The following is a 14,835-nucleotide window of genomic DNA, read 5'->3' on the forward strand; positions in this document are numbered from 1 at the left end:
CTCGGGGGTTTCCTCCGTGTACTCCGGTTTCCTCCCCCGGCCCAAAGACATGCATGATAGGTTGATTGGCATCTCTGGAAAATTGTCCATAGTGTGTGAGTGTGTGAGCGAATGAGAGAGTGTGTGTGCCCTGCGATGGGTTGGCACTCCATCTAGGGCGTATCCTTGATGCCCGATGACGCCTGAGATAAGCAAAGGCTCCCCGTTACCCGAGAAGTTCGGATAAAGCGGTAGAAAACGAATGAATGAATGAATGATTCTAAGCAATAAAGCAGTTTACAAAAGCGCCCATTTCAAACCAGAATCACACATAGGCTTATACTCCTTATGTTTTATCATGAGCAAGAGTCACATGCTGAACTCCTAGGGAACCCCAGGTGCATGAAGGCACTTCAGCCCCTTACTACATGGGACCCAAGAAAGATGAGATCCATTACAGTAGTTTAGCTTACAACAAGGTTGATATGGTGGACTGAAGGTTTTATAGCATTTTCTAAAATCACATATTCGGTACATGATGTCTTTTGGTAGAGTGCAGCATAGATACTGAAAATAACATTTTACACTAATGTACCCTAGAAAGCCATTCTCTGTACTGTAGTATGCCTCAATGGCTGCCACATTCAACTTTAGTGGAAATTGGAATTTGATGCTGTCAAGCAGTCATTAAAGAAAGGTCAAGATCTTAGGGATGTGGAAAATGCACTGAGTCTGAAAACCATTCATTGTACGCTTATTAAAGAGCATACAAGGCCAGTTTACTACAGACTCAGAAGACTTTCCAGGACTGTTGTGTCACATTCCTCAGCTGAATCGGCCCATATGTAGGTGACTTGGCTGGCAGAAGTAAATTTCTTCACCAAATTCAAATTTAAATGTATTTGTATAGTTATTTTAACAATTGACATCTCAAAGCATCTTTACAGAACATAAACATAAAACAAAATGTTCATATAAAGATGACTATAATACAAAAATTCAAGATTAATATTTAAATGTATTTGTTTTTATCCACAATGTACAAGCCTGAGGTGACTCAGGTGACTGTGACAAGGAAAAACTCCCTTGAATGGAAAGGAATAAACCTTGAGAGGAGCCAAACCCAAAGGGAAGCCTCATCCTCATTTGGATGTGAAAATATACAGTCTGACAGTCTGACCACATGGAGTTATACATCTCCTCTTGTGTGAAAGCCAGTGAATGAAAAGGGAACCTGTTGGCCATCTCAGGATCACTAGCATTACTTTGTTTCCTAGTTAAGAAATCCTGTAAACTATGAGAAGAAACAGTGGTAAAGGGAAGTAAATATGTCATTTCAATCCAATTAAAGCTTCATGTGTCATACACAAGCAAGGACATGATTCATAGAGCTCCCAATACCTCTCCCACCCCCTATTTCATGGTATGTCAATTGTCAAATCACACCACTAGCCAGCTGTCCCCTATCATATGACATCTCCTAACCTGTGATGGCGAGGGCTAACACTTGCTTCCTCTGAGACTTGCAGACAAATACATCACATGGGCTGCACAAGGAAATCTAAGAAAAGTGCCTCCTGCCCTCTTCCAAATACACTGGCAAATCTTTGTGCCCTTGACTCCCAGGCACAGATGGCTATCATGTTGTCAGGATTTGAATTAGAGCCAGTAGCAACCTTAATCGTACAACATATTAGAGGGCAGAAGTAGACATATATTGGGACAAATAAGCCAATTGTAAAAAAAAAAAAAGAAAAGAAAATAATTGCAATTAAGGGAATACAGTAGGAACCACAGGCAAGGATAAATGGCTTTCTTGGTATATTATAAAATATAATAAAGTTGCACAGAAATAACATCTTTTCTTTACTATGTGTACACTATATACAAGAGTGATTATGTGCAATATGTGCAAGATGGAGTACAGAGAGGGCCGAGGGGAGAGATCCTGATCAGATGAGTCATCTCTGCTTAAGGAGCCGTGTGTGTGTTTTATGTCCAGAAAATAGCCAGCAGTTATTCTTGATTGAGAATGTGGCTTGCTCATTGAAACTAGATCCTTCTAAGATGGAAAAAAGGAAAAGCACTTGTGTTTGGCCTGTTCAACCCAAGGCCTTTTTTTTGAACCTCTTGCTTGAAAGCGGTACTTGGAATGTCAGAACATCAGAGTAAGAGAAGATGGAACTTTACAAAGTTTACAGTGCTTTACAAATACAGGACAGGAAGAGTTAGAAAAAATGTATTACTAGATCCCATTCCAACTAAATTACTGAAAGAAGTGTTACATACAGCTCTGAAGCCTCTTCTTAATATTATTAATTCCTCGCTATTTTTAAATCTTTCACATTGGCAGTTATTAGGCCCCTCATTAAGAAACCTAATTTAGATCCCAATGAACTCTATCAAATTACAGACCTATTTCACACCTTCCGTTTATGTCTAAAATACTAGAAAAGGTTGTGTCTGTTCAACTGAGCTCCTTCTTACAGGGGAACAATATCTTTGAAGAGTTTCAGGCAGGTTTCAGGCCACATCATAGCACAGAAACTGCACTTGTGAAAGTTACAAATGACTTGTTCCTAGCTTCGGACCAAGAGTGCATTCGACACTATAGATCACAACATTCTCCTAGATTACTTTTACATTACACAGGTATTCTGGGAACGGATTTAAGATCCTACCTGTCTTGTCGATACCATTTTGTAGAATTAAATGATGAATCCTTTAGTTTTCTGCCAGTTAATTTTGGGGCAAGAGATCCTTCTAGGTCCCTTTAGGACCTCTGCTTTTATCAATATACATGCTTAGGGAAAATCATTAGGAGGCATAGAATTAGTTTCCATTGTTATGCCGATGATACCCAGTTATATATCTTATCAAAACCAGATGAAATAGCTAAATTGTCTAAATTAGCTGAGGGCATTAGAGAGATAAAAGATTGGATGACCTGTAATTTTCTGTTGTTTAACTCCGATAAGACAGAAATATTACTTATCTGTCCAAAAACCTGTACACAGAAGCTCTCACACATTTAGAGGGATGTACTGTAACTACTAGCTCAACAGTGAAAGACCCGGGTGTTTTCAACACTGAAAGACAGCAAATTGTCTTTTGATAATCATATAGACCATATTGCAAAATCAATCTTCTTCCACCTTAGAAATATTGCCAAGCTAAGAAACATCCTATCCTTCTAGACTGGACTATTGTAATGCATTACCAAGTGGTTGTCCTGCATCTTTAATAAATAGACTACAGTTAGTACAAAATGCAGCTGCCAGAGTTCTTCCCAGGACAAAAAAATATGATCATATAATCCCAATTTTATCATCTCTACACTGGCTACCTGTTAAGTTTAGAATTTATTACAAACTGCCTGACAGTGTTTGGGCCTTTTGGACCTCTACTGAGATGAGGCCAATCATGTGAGTATTTACCAGCTCCATTTGGACTCTGCTTCATGAAATATTCTGACATACTAAGAGGAGATGCATATGCTCTTTGAGGACAACAACCTCTTCATCAATACAAAATTTGTCAGAATATTTATAATCACACCCTCCATTGTCACCCAAATGAGGATGGGTCCCCCTTTGTGTCTGGTTCCTCTCAAGGTTTCTTGCTTGAATGGTAAAGGCTCATTGGGGATAAATACAAATACCTTTAGATATATCTTATATTAATCTGCCATTTTTGTATTATATCAATCTTTATATTATTCTTTATATTAACCTTTTGTTTTATGTTTATGTTCTGTAAAGCTGCTTTGAGACAATGTCAATTATTAAAAGTGCTATACAAATAAATTTGAATTTAAATTTAGGGAAGGGCAAGAACACGTGAACATGAAAACAACAGCAAATAACATGATACATGAAAAACAGACTGCAGGAACGCCTCCTAGAGTAAACGCAGCTAATGTCCAATGTCCATAAACCTGACAGCAGGTTTTCATTCCAACCAAACAGAAGCCACACCTGAATCTAGTGAAAGCCATGATAAACTGAAACAGGTGAAATCAGGTGTAACTCCTGCTTGACTGGAATGAAAACCTGCATCCTCACAGGCGCTGACAAGGCACCACTACTTCAGATAAAAATAACACTCAAACGAATTAAAATATAAATGTAATTTGTGTAGCTTGCTTACTGATAATGACTTATTATAATTTCTATGCCCTTACTCGCCTTGATGTCTCAGAGATTATAAGCCCTGTGGTAAAATGCCTGTGGTGGTGGGTTATTATCCGCCTGGAAGGACTTCACAGACACAGCATCCTTGACTTCCTGTGATAAGTGGTAAGAAGGATGGCTGGCCATGGAGCTATAGATAGCACTTGGGTGTCTGTCGGCAAATCATTGATTGGACAAGAGAGTAACTCAGACTGCTTCCTAGACTGTGATAGATAGATAGATAGATAGATAGATAGATAGATAGATAGATAGATAGATAGATAGATAGATAGATAGATAGATAGATAGATAGATAGATAGATAGATAGATAGATAGATAGATAGATAGATAGGAAATTCAACAAACAGAAAAACAAGATTATCAAAACACAGTAGTCCCAACCAAAACGAATTCTCAGCAGTTAAACTATAAGCAACAGATATTGATATGCAACTTACAAGCAATACAGATATACAAGCAAGTTCTGTGCAAACATTGGGTGAATTGTTATCACAAGGGAAAACAAAAGGTACTATATTATTACCAAATATTAATCTCAAACGTGAAAAATATAGATTTTTTTTATTCATTTTTACTGATAAACTGATGAGGCTTTTCCACCTTCACATGTTTTTCCTAAGATACACATTCACCAGGAGGTCATGACTAGTTCATGGTTTTGTGTGTGAGAGTTTCATTTACAAATCAGCTGACAGCACTGTTGTGCTCCTACTCACTGCCAGAGAAGCATGAAGTAGTAATGAGAACTGTTCTGGGCTTCAGGACATCATGCACCCAGAGAACAACACATGAACATACACACACACACACACACACACACACACAAGAACTCCCACCCATGTCTCTGAGCATGTGAAAGATAGCTCAGCTAAAAATGTGAAGATTGTTTCAAACACACACAAAGCCTTTGAACCGTGAGGTGAAAATCTCCACAGACTTTTTACTGCTATGCTGGAAGAAAGATAACTAGATTCTAACAGGTTTCCTACTATTTGGGACTAAGCTTGTTCAATAAAAAGTTAATTCGGTGTGAGGACCTTTATGAAAGAACAGGATTCTGTTTAATCACCTAAAACAATCTAATGTCTGGCCATTAAGAATGCATTAGTACACAGACACCTACACAGATCGATGTCCTGTATTAACCTGTACATTAGTCAAACACTAGACTGAGAAGTGAAGTGTAGGTGCATATGGGTTAATGGTTAAGACCTTTTAATTTATTCCCATCATTAAACTGATCATTAAAATAAACTTTTTTTTAAAAATGCTGTCATGTTATAAACAGTCTAATGAACCCCATTTTCTGCACAGGCCCTACACCGTCCACATATTTCTTATGAGTGTATATAAGACAAAAGAGACATAAATGAGCAGGACCAGAGAGGCTTAAATGACACACATTTCCATTTGGTCCATTTGGATGCTAGATGGTGTTGTAATTCTGTCATTTCTGTGAGTTTTGGACATTGCTAGAACAGTTACAGTGGTGTTTTACAAGAAAAGAAATTTATTTTATTTTCCAGCAATGGTGGGCGTTTGAAGGATGAGATGAAATCTTTTTTTTAGAATGATAATACTGTAGATGTGTAGTTCATATTGTCTGAGTTTATTTATGTCTGGGGGATGAATCTCTCTCAGCTGTCTCCAGCCGTTGGCCTTTGGCTCGGGCTTTGGTCAGGTAAAAAGAGCCACATGAGGTAAGGGGTGTCATGGACTGCCTGGACAGAGTTCCCTGCCAGGCCACCAGAGTGTGAGCTAGCAAGATTTTTTACTATGTCACTGTTGTGTTTTTGTGCTATGTGCATTTGTTTAGGTTTTATGTTTCCCCATCTTTGTACACATTTTCCCTTGATTGCTTCCACTATACAGTGTATACCTTGTTTTGTTTGTCTTTGTTAATTAGTAAGGGATTTATGTTTGTGCCTCCAGTCTCAGGCTTTCGGTTTGCATGATCAGTTTTGCAGTTCTATGATGAATGGTGCTCAGAATTTGCCAAATTCTAAGACACAAATCAGACTGGGGGGTTTATTAAGAAAATAAAAAAGTACCAAACACAGTAGAGCACTAGTTTTTTTTTTTTTTTAATATAAACCCCCCAGTCTGATTTGTGTCTTAGAATTTGGCAAATTCTGAGTTCTCACACTGGAGGCATCATTGTGAAAAGAGGTACTTAGGAAATTATCTTTTAAAGAATTATGAGAATTTTGGCTTGTGTTGAGTGTTAATACATGTTCATTTGCAGTCCTGTGAACATGCTTGGGTGACTGCCATTGAGTAAATCTGACACAACTTTAGTTGATATTGGCCTCTCCTAAGTAATTGATAAATAAGGTGCAATGTGGAAACATCGTTCAACTGTGATATTATTTTGATCGCATGATATTAATTAGAGCTTAGCACTAAGATCATGAAACTGTGATTAAGAGAAGCCTTTAAAATCTTACTGTGTAGACTGCAGTTAATGTTTAAATTTTATATAATTAAGCATTAACTAATTTATTTAGAATTAAAACAGTAGGCAAAAAGGCTTGCATATTATTGTAATTCTCATCCATATGGCATGATATAATTCAGATTTTTATCAAATAACACTAGGGCTCAACATGCACTGTGTAGTGTGTGAGGTTAGATTGGGAGTGATAGTCGTTGGGGTTTGAGAGTTTGAATAAATAAATAAGCCATAGAACTGAATATGATCAGCAGACAAATGACAGCATGGTAAATCAAGCTTTTCTGAAATGTTTAGGGCCTTGAATTTCTCTTCTGATGTGGATCTCTGAATGCAATGCATTGTAAAATTCTCTGACTTTAGACAATGAGACAGTAATTACAGCCCATGTACCAGACTGATGGAGGATGCACACTGTTACAAAACGATCTGGGGCAACGGAGGCAGATCTTCAGCTGAGATTTATCGTAGGAAAGCATCACTAATGGTGGACACCTGACAAACTGAAATACATGCTCAGCATAAGAATGAATGTCTAGGATATTACAGACTGAAATGGTAAGGAAATCTAGAAATGTGCACAGCACTCACAGAAAGGTTCTTGTTTGCAATCGTGCTTTTAAAACGCATCAGCTGCACTAATCTGCATAACTGCACTGTTTTTGAATAAATAAATAAAACGCCTTAGAAATATACAGGTACGAGCATGTGAGAGGACCGTTCAAAGAACACATATTTCCCTTAATATGGCTGTAAGATTTATTAGCTAATTTCTTCACATACATCAAAGCACCCACACAGTAATTACTGATAGCAATGTTGATTCTTTCCATTAATAATTCCACCAAGTCGCATAGATACACAATCAGATCTGTCATGGTTTTATTCCTGCCTCTACCAAAATTATTTCAACTCCATGTAAGATGTACCTGCCTCCTTTGCCATGCTTCAGAGACTCACTACACAGTATATATATATAAAACGGCTGATGCACGCGAAGCTTAATTATTTATATTTCTGAAAGCATTCTTTGTTTACAGCATTTTTTCACACCTGCATAAAACTTTTGCATAGCACTATATATATATATATATATATATATATATATATATATATATATATATATATATATATATATATATATATATATATGAATTATTAAATTTTTTTATTAATTATTAATTCCTTTCCACATTCACTGAAGTCCTTTCATGTTACTTCAGTCATAGTCGGCCTGCCTGGGCCCTGTGATCCAAGTTCATAAAATTTAATAGCAGTAAAGCTTTTCTCTTCTTAATTGTCTTTGTAATTAGAAGTTGAGAAATGACCTTTTTTCTTTTTACATGTGGGTTAAATCTTCAAAAAGAGAGGTAATTAACATATACCTGCATGTTCCAATAATGAATTTTGTGAAATAAATGCTATCCCTTTTTTTTAATTAAAATAATATAGGGATTAAGACATAAAACAGAAAGAGAAAGAGAGAATAATCTTTAAACATTTGGACTGGTTCAGTATACAGTTATTTAAAAATGTTATAGTAATAATAATCTTTTCTCGTCAAGCTCTTCACATATATATGGTGTCTCAGAGTAAATGGTAAACAAATTTGTAATAATAAAAAGATTATGTATTAGAACGTACTGTATGAGGACAAAATATAAAATATAGTTAAAAGAAGTGAAAATATTTCATTAAAGTTCATTAAATATAGAAAAATACATTTTTAAATAAAATTCAATTAAATGGTGAAAGGAAAAGGTCATATTTTAAAAAGATGAAAAAGAAATCAATATAATCATGAGAGTGAGTAATGTAAATCTAAACCCATGGATTGTTAGCGTTAAACCCAAAGAAACCAAGCAGTGTTTGAAGATTACAGACTTTTTTCTTTGAAGAATGTGTAAATCCTTGCGGACTGCAGCTGATCCTCACATTACACACTGATGAAGGGGTTATTTGAAGTTAAATTTAACCTAAATATTTCCACCTGACAATACCATGTGCCCTGAAGTTTCATTAGTTTCTACAAGTTTCTGTTTTCAGTTGGTTGTATCATTTTCATTTGCTATTCCTCCTAAACCTTTCGTTAAGACCAAGAAGGAGCACTATGAAGTACAAAGGACAAATTCACATTCTGTTTAAGAGTAAAACTTTAATCTTATTTTTGTCAAAAGAAGTCTAATACTTTCCAATTCAAGCTGTTGTGTCTAAAATATACTGTAGGTCGCTGACAAATTTTTGAATGATCAAACATCCCAATTATCTTGTATTTATGTCTTGTTTGAAACTGTGATAATTAAACAACTGACCCCTCCCCTATTACAACTGACCCCCATTACAACTGACTCACACTACAACGGACCCTTGTTAAAACTGACCCCATTCCAATTGAACCCCATTACAACTGACCCTTGTTACAAGTAACCCCAGTAAAAGAGCTCCCCATTACAACTAACCCTTGCTACAACTGAACCCATTACAACTGACTCATATTACAACTGACCCTTTTACAAGTGTCCCCATTACAACTGACCCTTGTTACAAATACCCCATTACAATTGACCCTTGTTTACAAGTGACCCAATTACATTTTACCCCATTACAACTGACCCTTGTTTACAAGTGACCCAATTACATTTTAACCCATTATAACTGACCCTTGTTAAAACTGACCCCATTACAACTGACCCTTGTTACAAGTGTCCCAATTACAACTGACCCCATTACAACTGACCCTTGTTTACAAGTGACCCAATTACAACTGACCCCATTACAACTGACTCATACAGTACTACAACTGACCCTTGTTCCAATCGACCCTTGTTAAAACTGACCCCATTTCAATTGACCCTTGTTACCAATAACCCCAGTACAAGAGACCCACATTACAATTAATCCTTGCTACAACTGACCCCATTACGCCTGACTCATACTACTACTGACCATGGTTACTACTGAGCCCATTACAACTGACCCCTCATTACAATTGACTCTTGTTAAAATATACCTCATTACAAATGATCCCTTCTTATAATTTACCTCATTACAAATGATCCCTTATTACAATTCACCACTGCAACTGTCCCCATTTCAACTGACCCCTGGAATTAGTGTTTCAGCCTTGGGATTAAGGATGCACTAAGAATGCTCGGTTTTTATTGCGTCCTCTACAACATCCTCCCCATGTGATGCGGGGTTCCCGGCAGCCAAAATCACTTTAGAATCCAAATCCATCAGCAAACACTGACCCCCATCAAAACATCAATGATTTATTACAGGAGGAATTTGAGGGACGCAAACCTTTATTCATAAAGTTCAATTAGATTTAAGATTTCATATGATCACTGCTGTAAAGCAATGGTGCTATGAAACCCAGAGAAGTGTGTGAGACCTATTTCTGTAGTTATTTGCACTTCATTACCCAGGGGCATGGAAGAGGCTGGTGAACATCATGATGACTCACACATTCAGTCATTCAGTCATGCTGGGTCTTTGTTCCTGTATTTCAAGCTTTGTAGGCTTGACTCACCTGGCCTGGGAGACCCCTTGTGTGCATTTGGAAATAGCTTTTCCCTTGTAAAGCAAACAAAACTGAATGATGACTGGCCCTCCTATAGGGTTCACAAAAAAGTAAATATGAAGTGTTAGTATATTAACTTTAAGTAACCTTGATTAATGCTGAAGAAATTGTTGAAGAACTCTAATTTGCAAATCCACTCATAGCTTCACACTTGAGTAACCTGGTGGCCTTTTCCCTGAGTCAGCACAGCATGGTTCAGTGCCTACAGCTTCAAACGCTCCAACTTATCACTGCTGCAGAATAAAAATCTTCTAATAGTTTTCTTTTTTTATATGTAATCATGGCATTAAAGATGCCCTGCCACACGTATTTCATTACTTTGTGGTAATGTCTGAAGTTTACCATGGACTCTGTAACATTTTTTGTGGAAAAAATGCCTTGGTTACCTTGTTTCAAGCCATATGTGTGGAATAGAAAGCCTGCAGGAAGACTCAGCTCGATTTGCGCCAGTTCTCATTAATATTCAATAAGCTATGCTGCTTGGCTCCGATTGGCTAACCGCTAGGATATGAGAGCATGACTATTCATTCACCCAGCACAATAAGTAGCCTAGGATAGAGGAACTTTGTTTACAATCACCTGGAATTGCGGCAGAATGGCTTCTTCAGGTATATATTGACGTTCAACCATCCTTGCTGTATAGGAAACTCACTGAGCTACACTCACTGTGGGCGCGGTCTCGAGTGGGAGAGCTCATGAATAGTAATGAGCTCCATCATTTTCTACGTCACACTGAGCAGCTGTTCTAATTGACCTGATGTCTCCGCTTATTTCTTTTCAGTGCTAGAACTGACAGAGGAGGTAGCAGTTCGTTTTCACATTCCCGATACAACACAAACACACATGGACCTAACACACAAGGGCGGTTCTAGACCTTTTTTAGGGTGGCTTCAGCCCCTCTGTCTGTGATCTCAGCTACAATAAAACTTTAAGTATAATTTTTTACTTTCAAAAATAAAAATTACGTTAAAATGCAGGACATGTCGTCGATGGGAAAGAAAATTATTTATCAGTTTGATAAATAATTCGATTTTTTTTACTTTACTTTTACGCGCGTGCGTTGTAGTCTTTCAAAAGTGCGTCATCAGCTGTCTGCTTTATTTGAACGGAGAAGCACAGGCACGCGCAGCGTACACGCGCAGTCAGAGCTATAACGTTATAACGCGCAGTCAGAGCTATAACGTTTATCTATAAAGTTAATCGGCGGAAAGCCGCAAAATGTCTTGCGAATATTTTTTTTTTATTAATAACTGCATTAATTGTACCTGAGTACATTTAAATGTAGTATTTTTTACTTTTATCCGAGTAAATATTTGGCTAGATAGTTCCACTTTGATTTGATTTCGCAACAGTAATTATTTCACTTAGGTAAAGTGTTTCATGTACCTGAACTTGTACTCATACTCAGTGTAAAAAAATGGCACTCCTAGGATAGATTTCTGCTTATCTTGTTTGGTTGATACTTTTATTCAAATTTTGAGCATGTAATGGCCAAAAATCTTGATAGAAGACACAAGAGTGGCAGATTGTGAGCTCCTGGATATGACCTCATGACCTACTGACCAGTAGCCCAGTGCCCTTCCATGCAGTACTATGTCATAGACAGCTGAATTATAAATCATGTCCAATTTACAAGCTTAGTGAAGAGCTAGATTTTCAGTCATTGTTTGTTTGGCCACTCAGAGGAAATTTATTCCACCAACTCAGGGTCTTGTTGCATGGCTTCCTATAGGTCCAAAGGGAATGGGTTGGAGAGACATTGAATGTGGGCTTTGAATCCAAGCAGTGTATTGTGTGTATTCATATTTTGTGACCTACGTATTCAGTGTATTATATCTGATACAGGCAGTGACAGGAATGAGGTAAAGGAGTGCAGCAATTGCAGTTGCAATTTAGCTCAGTTGCAATGACTTTACAGCATGGGGAAATTCTGCCATGAGCAGTTTGTCTTTTACAAAAAACATGTGAGTAGTTTGAAAGACCTCTACTATTAAGTATTGATTACAGCATGTAGTTCAGTTAAATCACCCCGACAGCCTCACTACAGGTGTTCCCCAGATGTTAGTTCTTGTTAGTCATCTCCTTGTATACTAAGGTTTTGGGCTATTTCATGAAATCTCATAGCTTTTCTACTTTTTTTTTTTTTTTTTTTACTTTCTACCTCAGAATCTGTACTGAAATTTCTCTTCATCTGTCATCTCAACATTCTTTTTTTTCGGTTTCTATGAAGTGACAATTGAGATTCCACAACAATAAATGTAACTATAAATGGATAAGAAAAGTGCGTGATATTTTAATATACTGTTAGCTTTGGAAATGGATTATGGAACTGTTTGCATATAGCTGTGGTATAAAAGGATTAAAACACATGTGGCTAAAGGAAAATCATTTCGGTTTGGTAACAGTTATTATTTTTCTATAACTATACAGCTCTAAATTTTACTAAAAGGGTTATTTGTTACTTATAAACACTTCCAATTGTCCTCCAAAGTGTAGTACAGAGTTATGAAGCATTTTGGAGACTAAATGAAAGGGACTGGAATAATATTTAATATAAGATTTCACTTAAATCTTTAGGAATGTACTGTCAAAGTTGGAAGTGGAAAACTTCCAAGATAAGGTTATAAAATAAGGTCAAGCCTTCGTAATGTCTACCCACCATGCCAGGGTCCTTCAATACCTATAAATAAAGTGGTAACAAACACATAAAATATGTTTTATATTGCTGTACGTCTGCACTTTACTCACAAAGGAATGAACATGAATTATTAAATTCTAATAAAATGTGAGGGGCATGACTAATGTTTTAGTTCTCAAGTTTAAACACATCTAAGGAAACAAAAAAACTGACCCTGGACTTTAGTTCTCATATTCTGAAGTTGCAATGGAAAAGTCATTCATCAATTTTTAAATTTTTTTTTACACAGGATGTCATGTCACCTCTTTATTTTTCTCTCATCTCTAACTTTAGGTGCCAGTTATGTCTCAATCATCCATTTGTTCTGTTTTTTTTTTTTTTTTTTTTTTTTACTTTGAGACGGTTCTGTGATGTAGATTCGACCCTGAGGTTTGCACCACACTGTTGCACAGTGTTCATTAGCGGATAAACTTTCTATAGAAACAACCTTCAAATACAGATAGTTGAAGTTCTTACTGTTAAAACACAGCTACAACCCTGTGGGTGTCTGTGCAAATAAGAGAACCTGGTGAACCGAGTGAACAAATGGAAGAAAAATCTAATGAGGGGGAAGAGAGCGGCAGTGAATGTGAACATCCTGGTCCAGTTGTAGTGTAATGAACTTAATAATGGAATAAAGCGGGATGAGATCAAGACAAATTAAAGAAGAAGAAGGAGTAAGAGAATCAGAAAGGAGAGAGAAAATAAAGGAAAAAATTATTCAGATTTCATTAGTGTTCGGTAGAAGGTTTGATCCTGGGAGATGATAGCTAGTTGTTTGCTAGACTGCAATTTAAGCCCAAAGGTTACATGAATATTTATGTTAGGTAAAGTTCCGTAGAGTCAGGTTATACTGTATAAATGCTTCAATCAAAGTTTGCCTATACCACTAAGATATTTGAATTAGTGTGTGTGCACTTTAGGCCTACAGGGTTGCTAGTGTTTTCTTCCGAATGTTTTCAATAGTATCTAAACCGCTGGGACAAAAGTGATAGCATATGTTGACTGTGTCACATTCACTAACATCACAAACCTCCATTTCCCACCATACATCGTGACCCACAAGCAAGGCCACACCAGACTCACTGACCCACAATCCATCTGCACTCCCATGCTCACTGTCACCTTTGTTTTGATTATGTTCATCTGCTTTCAGTTATTAAGATATCACTGCATGTCTGTGATGTCACTGAGATTTTTTTGTATCTGAAATCTGGTTTTGACTGTTTTTGACCTGTTATTTTTTTTTTGCCTTATCTTTTTTTTTTTTTTGCCTTATCCTAGGAAATAGTGTCCTTTTTTTTACTGTAAAAAGTGATTCAATGTAACATGTAACAGATGGCCTAATCTGATTATATACAGTATGAAGAATAACATGGAGGGGAATCGGAATAAACACATACATAATAGTAGTCTTGTATGGCGTATAATGGCAATATGTCATGCAGCATGGACAGAATTATAATCATCAATCAATTTAAATATACGGCATCAGCCCTGATTATTTGGAAACTTATAAAATAGCACTCCAGCAAATCCTATTACATATATTGTGGGCTGATAACTTCTGTGCACACAGCTTGAAGCCACAAGATACTAAATTGAGGTCATGAAATACTGTATGCATGTAATTTGTTATTTCGACTTATCAAATGAATAAAACATGTCAATACAGGGACAGAGAACTCATCTACCGTGCTTGTGGCTAACATTAACTAAGTGGAGTTCATAATTTTATTCTAGAGATAAGCAATTCCACTGATCAGAGATTCTGTCTAATGCTTTTATAGAAAAAAATAGCTTTTTGTGGAGTTTGAAAGGATGATACATTTGATTCTATTTTATTATGGTATTATTTTTATTTTCTTGAAATTTTCCATCAAATATAATTCAGCTTTTTTTTTAAAATAGACTATAATTTATCTCCAATTTTAAGTATGGCTAGACTGG

Source organism: Tachysurus fulvidraco, chromosome 19 (assembly GCF_022655615.1).
Source record: "Tachysurus fulvidraco isolate hzauxx_2018 chromosome 19, HZAU_PFXX_2.0, whole genome shotgun sequence".
NCBI lineage: Eukaryota > Metazoa > Chordata > Actinopteri > Siluriformes > Bagridae > Tachysurus > Tachysurus fulvidraco.